General features: G+C 29.6%; 2 pseudogenes; both read right to left on the bottom strand.

Moving 5' to 3' along the window:
- Positions 1 to 1306, bottom strand: part of LOC125873441 (probable 2-oxoglutarate-dependent dioxygenase AOP1) — a 15635-nt pseudogene extending 14329 nt beyond the window's left edge.
- A 4123-nt stretch (positions 1307 to 5429) lies between these two features.
- Positions 5430 to 6992, bottom strand: LOC125874811 (probable 2-oxoglutarate-dependent dioxygenase AOP1.2; annotated as a pseudogene).
- Positions 6993 to 9065: the final 2073 nt, after the last annotated feature.

Below are 9065 nucleotides of genomic sequence, written 5' to 3'. Positions count from 1 at the left end.
GTGAGGGTGCGTAAAAAAATTGAATTTAAAAACAAGCTTTAAATTATTTTTTTTGGGGGTGGGGGGTTGGTTGGGGGGCTGGTTTGAGGGTAGGGACAAAATAAATTGATTTTTTCAACAATTTTTTTTTTAATTGGAAGTTGGAAGAGAGTTTTGGAAAATGTTTTCCTTAAGTTTTGAAGGGAAGTCATTTTCCTTAAATTTGAGGAAAATGAGTTGATTTGGAAAACATTTTCCAAAACATTTAACCCAACCAAACATGAGAAAATTGGAAAACATTTTCCGAAAATTGTTTTCCTTCATACCAAACACACCCTATAATTTGTCCTTTTTTATATTATGTGGTAGAGAAAATTATACTACACATATAGCTTAAAATTATTAAATATTAAATCTTGAATACATTTAATAAAATCTCTAATTTCTCAATAGTATATATAATAGTATATATCAGGTGGTCAGTAGTATTGTTTTTATTTTTTCATAAGGAAAATAAAAGCAGAGGTAAAGAGATCGTTCTTAATGTTGGAATATCTTACATGTAGTGAGTCTCCAATCATGGTAGTAAATGTGTCTGGTGTAGGATCAATATTTTTCAACTGTCCATCTTTGGTCAAAACTTGAAGACCATTTACCTGATTTGGTATAGTATAGTAAGAATTTTCTTGTTTGTGTGAGCACTTAGTCCAATTTCAGTCTCACTACTTTGAGGTGTTTTATACTTGATCGATCGAAGAAGGTAGTTTGTTGAATTCATATGCTCATCCATGTAGTTTTCCACCCCTAAACTCTCCACAATCCTCCTCCTTATTGTTTGGTTAACTCTGATAATTGCTCTGAGTATGACTGAATAATTTTACTGCAAGCACATATTAAAATAAAATAAAAACAATAATAATAATAATAATAATAATATGCATGTATTAATGGAGAAGATTAATGTTTTTTACCAAAAAGAAGGATTTCCTTGGGGCCATAAAATTTGAGTGAATTTTTCAGCTTTATGAGGGATGTTAGAATCATCAATGCCCGTGTTTTCAAAGAGTGGAATAGGATGGTATTGTCCCACATAGCCATGAAAGGGTTTGGTTGAAATGTTTTTAAGTTTGGCTTCTAAAGGGAGATCAAAAATCTCTTGTGAGAATTCAAAAATGAATTTTTTATGTATTGGAATTTTATTAAAGAAAGCTTCAAAACAACCATATACTACAAGTGCTTTGTGGACTTGGCTTTTCACTTGATTCCATATAAGTGTGCCTGGCTTTAGATCTTCTATTTTTGAAAGGTTGATGTTTTCAGAATTCATATTTCCTTGGAAGAAGAGACATTTGTTATATGTTTGTTTATGCTTAATTATATGCATGCAGTTGAACCTATTTATATAGAATTTGGAATAACACAATGTTGTGTTAAGGTAAATACTTTTCCCATGTGATAACGAAATAAAAACTCTTTAATACAGGTTGTTTATTGATTCAAAGATAAGTAGGCATTCCTAATTTATAACATTGTTGCTAAACAAATTAAGCCTTCTTAGGTATAGCTACACATAGTTTGGGCATAATTGAAATACAATATTTTTGAATTTTTTGTTTGTATTTAATTAGATTACAAATTGAATTTTGAATTTTCAGATATATATCTAAAATTCTAGAAAAAAAAAGTATACCTTATACCAAATTCTAATGATTCTGCATAAGCCCATATACCTATATATACTAGGTCCAATACCATATTAAATCATTGAAAAACTACATAATTAGATATACTTTCTATCTATCTTACATTGAGATACATGTATTTTTGTTACCAGATACACAAAAATAAGAAGAGAGGTGAGTGATATTGGAGAGTGAGGCTAGCGAGATTCGTATGTATCCAAATACATGTGAATATATCCTACTAGATACACACTAGATACATGCATTTGTATGTATTTGGAGTGATTCACATGTATCCAGGATGAGAGAGTGACAAGCGAGATGGGAGAAAGGCAAGCGAGATTTGTTATATATCTCAGATACATATGAATCCACTTGTATACAATGTATCTAGAACAAATTATACCTAAATTTGACCTCATGTATCCAAGATACATGTATCTGGAGGCATCAAAATCTTATAAGATATATAATATTAAAAACTAGAAAATATCTAAATAATTAACTCCTAAACTAGTGAAATTTACGTAAGTTCCCTTAAATCACTATACAGCCTATTAGGCTAATGAATGCATCCCGCCGTATATTGTTGTTGCCATTTGAAGAATTGTGACATTGGGTCCTTAAGGAAGTATATTAATTAATATTTAAATTGAGTTTTTATCGATTGTGGTTGGAATTGTGACATTTGTATGAGTCTAATCTTTTACAATCGAAAATTTAACCAAAAGATTAGACTCTTACAAATGTCAAGCTAACATTGCAATTCAATTATAAACCAAGGATTAAACAGCTCATTCGTATGAAAACAACAAACAACTCGGAAATATGATTATATTGGACCGCAGTAAAATTTGAATCTCACTAAAGTGAGTGAAATATCATTTCATCAATCTGAAAGAAATTATTATCTTTTTCTATTTTTCAACGGTAATTGCAAGTATTTTCATAGGTAATTCTTAAAAGTTTACACTAAATTATTCATTTTGCTTCTCACATTAAACCTTAAAAACTAAATTAGAGCTTACAAAAATTAAATTCCTTAGATACATAAAAAAAATATTAAATCATCATCTAGAACAATATTTTATTGTGTTCATTATACAAAAAAGCGACATAAGGGTCAACTACTCGGCTGGAAGCCTGGAATATAAAAAAAAATTAAAATCAAATAAGTTCTATTTTGGGAAAAAACTACTTATTCGAGGAAAATACAAAAATACATGATAGGAGAATAAAAATATATCGAAACTAAAACTTGTAATGTTGATGCAATTTATATATTTACTATAAGTAATAAATAAAGTTGATATCGATATTTCGCTATCATGCAAAGCGTGGATAAATTAATTAGTATTATTCACCATACCAGTACTGCAGTACATAAATACAAGTATATACTGTAATAACCCGGAAGGTCATTTTTGAAAATTTTGAATTCACTTAACTAGAGTTAATTAATTGACGGTTAATTATTAAATAACTAATTTTAGTTAATGCTTAAATGGATTAACTTTATAATTTGTTTAATACCATATACCAGTTAATCATACAGGAAAATAAATTATTAGGGTTGAAAATTTATGGATCATAATTAAGAAAAGAAAAAGAGTCGGGACTTACCTGCGCAAGCGGCGGCCGGAGTAGAAACGACTACCTTACGTTCAGGTAATAATTAACAATGGCTCCATGTTTCTTGTCTCTTCCTACTCTAGTACAAAATGATGTTAATTTCCATAATAGATGTGTTGAATAGATCATTGTTGTATATAATATATAAATATATCTATGCTTTTATACCTTACATTTACATATTATATTCAAAGAAAATAGATTCCATTATTACTCAAATCAAGATATGGAAGTATAAGGTGCAGGTATATTAATTAACTGACAAAGAAAGCAAGCATATTGTTTACTGTTTTCAAATGGTATGGCAAAATAATTGTTAAGTAAATTAATTGAGGTTATGGTCAGTGGCCCGTAAGTGAGAATATAAGTTATGGGTTTAGTTTGGTTTGACGATTTTCTTATAGATTATCAGGTTATAATTCAAGTTTTAACATGTTGAGATGGGTAATTAAATATTAAATGTATGGTATTATATGAATATAATTAGATTTATGATATTGGAGAAATTGAAACTTAACCCTAAGTTTGAAACTTGGAAAATATGAGAGTTGACATGTTAATTGACAGTTGACATCAAGATTTAGGAACTTAATTATAAATTCAGATGAGTTTTTGGGTCTAGGCTAGACCTATAGTAATATGGGTATTGTTACTTTCGAAATCTTATGGTGATTATTAATGTGAATAGATTGCTTTGAGTTGGAAGTACAACGAAAAGGGAAGGCTCAAGTTCCAGAGTGATTGTTCGATTATTTGAGGCAAGTGGATTTCTAAACCCTTGTTAAGTGTATGGAATTCATGTATTTCCTTCTAATATGTGTTTAGGGTAATGAGGCTTGGTGATGGGTTGACTTGTCCACATTGATTAATTCTAATGATGAGAAAGGGATAATAAAAGGCAATGTGATCAATTGTTTGTGTGATGTGTTGAGAATTGTTTGAAAGGCTTGTTGAATCATTGTTGATGTTGTATCCTGATTGTGTTGTTGTGAATTGTGCAATGTTATGAAAATGGTCATCTCTTCATTATTTGTGTGAACATGTCATTTGCATTGTTCTGAGACATGGTTGCGACAAGTGTTATGTGCATTGAGAAAGAATAAGAAAATAAAGAGGATGTACCATTTCGAGGGACTTATCGCGCGCCGCAATGGATACTATATTTCGAGGGACGTGTCGCGCGCTGCGACAGATACTATATTTCGAGGGACGTATCGCGTGCCGCGATGGTACTATTATCGAGGGTCGTATCGAGCGCCGCGATGAATGCATGGACAGATATATTCCCCATGGGTCCCGGACTGAGACACAGCGGGTATGTATCATTAGGTCAGACATGCATCACTATACTTGACATTGCATTTCATTGCATTGCACTTCTTTATTATTGGTGAACTTGATCTTGTGTGTTGCTGATTGTGAGTGTCTTTCTATGGAACTTGTGACTGATGAATATTGAGCTTGTTGTTGAAAATATGCAATTGTTAGAGTGTTGTTATTGAGGATATGAAACTATTGTTGTTGTTGAGGATATGAAATTGTTAAGAGTGTTGTGTTGAGCTATGTGCTTTGTAAATTGTGAACTGTTAGGTTGGGTTGGTTTTTATACATATTGTAGTTGTGAAGGTTCGGTTGGGGTATAAGGAGTACTTGTATTCTATCCCCTTAGCTCGTGTTTAGAGGTTTACTTGCTGAGTACCGCGTGATTTGGTACTCACCCCTTGCTACTACATTTTTTTGTAGGTTACTAGCCCGGACCTTTGTGATATTTTCTCTTCTCCTTGTCTGAGGCTTCTTGTGGAGGTTTGGGAGGTAGTTGTTTGTCATTTCAGCGGACCTTCTTTCTCCTTAATTATGATCTTGTTCTATTCTAGAAACAATGTCATTTGAGACTTGTGTTTTTCTTTTGAATCAGTTGTAATACTTTAGAGGCTTGTACACGTGACAACCAGATTTTGGGGGTATTTTTGAGTTTATTATAAAAAATTCCGCATTTTATTGTAATGGTTGAGTTTTAGGCTGACTTGTCTTGGAGGATTAAGACGAGTGCCATCACGTCCATTTTTGGGTCGTGACATATACTCACAAGGAGTATACATATTTATTGTATTAGTAAACTAATCAATTAAATTAAATTCAGACACCACAATAAGTCTTCAAAGCAGATTCACATTTCATGACTTCTTCAGTGTAGCTAAAAGTAATGAATTCAAAATGAGTGAAGGGCTTATAAAGTAAAGGATGTTCTTTATCTACCAACTCTTTTGGTGCCTTTACCATGTATTCAGCTTTAGGTATTGTAAACAAACCAACTGAGTACCTTGCTTCATTTCCTTTCATCATCACTCAATGAAATGGTGCATGGATTCGACCATTTGTCCATGCCTACATACAAAAACAATCCTTCATATATTAAAAAAAATAAACCTAAGAATTTGAAAGATAGAAAGCTAAGTACATTTAAACTTCTATACACTGGCAATATAAAAAAAATCACAAGTCAAGTCATCTAAAACAATAGTTATAGGTAATCGCTCGTAATAAATGATATTAATTAGTAACCTAAAGAATAAGACGTGTTAGCTATCATAACTAATTAAAATAAGTGCATATCATAATTAATTTATTTTATATTTAGTGGCGAAGCAAATTATAAAGTGTATATAGAGAATTATACTATATATATATATATATATTGGTAAAAAATTATTATATATTATATCTTAAATATCTTTGATCAAATTTTTAGTTTTACAACAATTTTTATTTTAATGAGTTGAAAGAGCTTACATGTAGTGAGTCTCCAATTAAGACAATAAATGTGTCTGGTGTAGGATCAACATTGATCCACTGTCCATCTTTGGTCAAAACTTGAAGACCATTCACTTGATTTTGGTATAGTATGGTAATATTGCTCTTGCCTGTTTGAGAACTTAGTCCCATTTCATTCTCACTGCTTTGAGGTGTTTTATACTTCATCAATCGAAGAAGATAGTTAGTCGAATTCATATGCTCATCCATGTAATTTTCCATCCCTAAACTCTCCAAAATCATTTTCCTTACCGTTTGGTCTAACTCTGATAGTAGCTCTAAGTATGACTGAATAGTTTTACTACCAATACATATAAAAATACAGAAAACTTTTCAACTTTGTGGTTTTAAATTTAAGTTATGTCAAATGTACAAAAAAGCCCTTCAATCTGGTGGCCTGAAACATGCTACGTGGAAAATTGAAATTAAAATGTTACCAAAAAGAAAAGGGTCATTCTTTTTTAAACAGACTAAAAATGACCTACAGAATAAATGGAGAAGATTAATGTTTTACCAGAAAGAAGTATTTCCTTGAGGCCATAGAATTTTAGTGAATTTTTCAGCTTTATGTGGGATGTTAGCATCATCAATGCCCATGCTTTCATATAGTGGAATTGAAGGGTGGTAGAATCCAACATAGCCATTGAAGGGTTTGGTTCTAATGCTTTTAAGTTTGGTTTGTGAAGGGAGATCAAAAAGCTCTTGTGAGGATTCAAAAATGGATTTTCTAAGATGTATTGGAATTTTATCAAAGAAAGCTTCAAAACAACCATATTCTACTAGTGCTTTGTGGACTTGGCTTTTCACTTGGTTCCATACAAGTGTGTGTGGCTTTAGGTCTTCCTGAGAAAAGTCTATTTTTGGAAGTTTGATGTTTTTAGAATCCATATTTTCTTAAAAAATAGATTTTTGTTGTATGATTGTTATGCTTAATTCCATGCATGTAGCTAAACCTATTTAAAGAATTTGGAATAAGACAATGCTTAAATGTGGTGTATAAAGGTATCAAAACTTATTTGAATTTTAATTTCATAAATTGTAATTGAAATTTTTCAAATTCAATTCCAACTGCTTAAACCCAAACCTATTCTTAGGTGGGCTTGTAAGGATATCAAAAGATTGAATAAGCTAAAGTAATATGTTTATTTAAAAATATTACTAAAATTAGATTTTTCTAATTGATTTATTCTTTACTCTGATTTCAAATTATGTTTTAGTTATATAATCTCTTTTTATCTAATGATATATCTATACTGGCAACACTATTCAATTGTTGAAGAAGCCTATTGTTCACTTTTAAAGAATGAAATTAGAAAAGATAAAATTATTTGTGAAAGTAAACAAGTGAATAAAAGTGATTATTCATTCTTTATCTATTTTACTCTTTTCTAATGAAAAGAAAAATTCTTGAAACTTCATATTTGACCCTAACTAAATTTTGTTTGGTTGCTTCTAGTTCTATAAATTATAGAATTTTTTGTCAAAAAAAATAAAACAATATTGTGAATTTCATTTTATAAAAATGTCTAGATAAGTGATGAAACATGTAATTTATCAGCTCTCTAAGATATAGTATGTTGAATAAAGTGGAATATATGTGTACTGACGTTAATGTTTTTTTTTTTTTTTGCAATTAATTATGTTTTAGCTTTCCTCGGAATTATTTCTAGTATTAAAAAAAAGTTAATTATCTCACAAAATCTCATCCATTTATACATAATTTTTAATGTACATCGGTATTAACAATATACTACTTTTAGAAACATTTATAAATGAACCATTCTATTAAAAACTTGACTATGACTTGTACCAAATATTTGGTGTGCAAAGACAAACAAACGTACCTCTACGCTTTAAAGGAAGTAGAGGACTAGTATAGCAACAAGGACCATTCAAAATTATTTCTCTCTCGTCTTTATTTTTGTGAGACCATTTAAATATATACGGAGTTTTTTTTTTTTTTTTTTTAAAAAGAAGCTTTTGAAAAGCATGGACATAAATTATAAATATTCAAAATAGGGATAATTCGTGAAAAAACTGATTTGTCACCGCAAATAAAAATTATTCTTTTGAGTTGTATATTGTGAAAATTTCATATATGACATATATTAGACTAATATTTTCAAGTTATAGCAGTAGAATCAAACATCAAGTTGTAACATTAAAAATTTCAGGTTCTAACAGATTATTAAAAAAAAATTATTTTTAATAATTAAAAACATTTGATTTGAAAAGAATAAAGAGAAAAAAAAAATTAAAATAAAACGTTTATGAAGGAAAAAATGAAAAAAAAAAAAAAGAAATAGGGATGTCAATTAAATTTGAATTAATTTAAGATAATTATTAATTAGCATGAATTAAGGAATTTCAAACTAATTAAGAATATTCAGTTTCCTTAATTCACTCTAATTTGTTAAAATTAATTCAAAAATCTGCTTTTATCCATTTTTCTTCCACGTTTCTCTCTCTTCGATTTTCTTGCAGAAATTTTGTCACTAGCGACTAATTGAAGTTTTTTTTTTGTTTGACAAATCCTAATTTTTTTTGTGATGGACAACTACTTATCAATATTAATTAAACATGGTGGAAGATGGGATCCTTCAGGTTAGTATTTTTAATTGTTTACTATTTGTATTTGGATTTCAGTGAAATGAAGAAAAAAATGAAACTGTAAATCACATTTTGTGATTTTGTTTTTGTAAATCATCACTATATTGAATGTGATATGTTTTTTGGTTTAAACAATACGTTTTGTTCATAATACGTATTAGTTGTTGTGAAACTGTAATATCAGTGATTTTCTTGGTAAGTTACTATTTTTGGTAGGGGTTTAATGTCACCATATTTTTTGTTTTTTTGGTTATTTTTTATTACTGGCAAAACAATGATTTCGTGAGAAGTTGCCGCAATATATGAAAGATTTGAGTATAAATGTATAACATATAAATATTTTTATTGTTG

Source organism: Solanum stenotomum, chromosome 8 (genome assembly GCF_019186545.1).
Source record: "Solanum stenotomum isolate F172 chromosome 8, ASM1918654v1, whole genome shotgun sequence".
In the NCBI taxonomy this organism is placed as follows: Eukaryota; Viridiplantae; Streptophyta; class Magnoliopsida; order Solanales; family Solanaceae; genus Solanum; species Solanum stenotomum.
The sequence above is the reverse complement of the archived record's forward strand: the minus strand, read 5'-3'. Positions and strand labels throughout refer to the sequence as shown.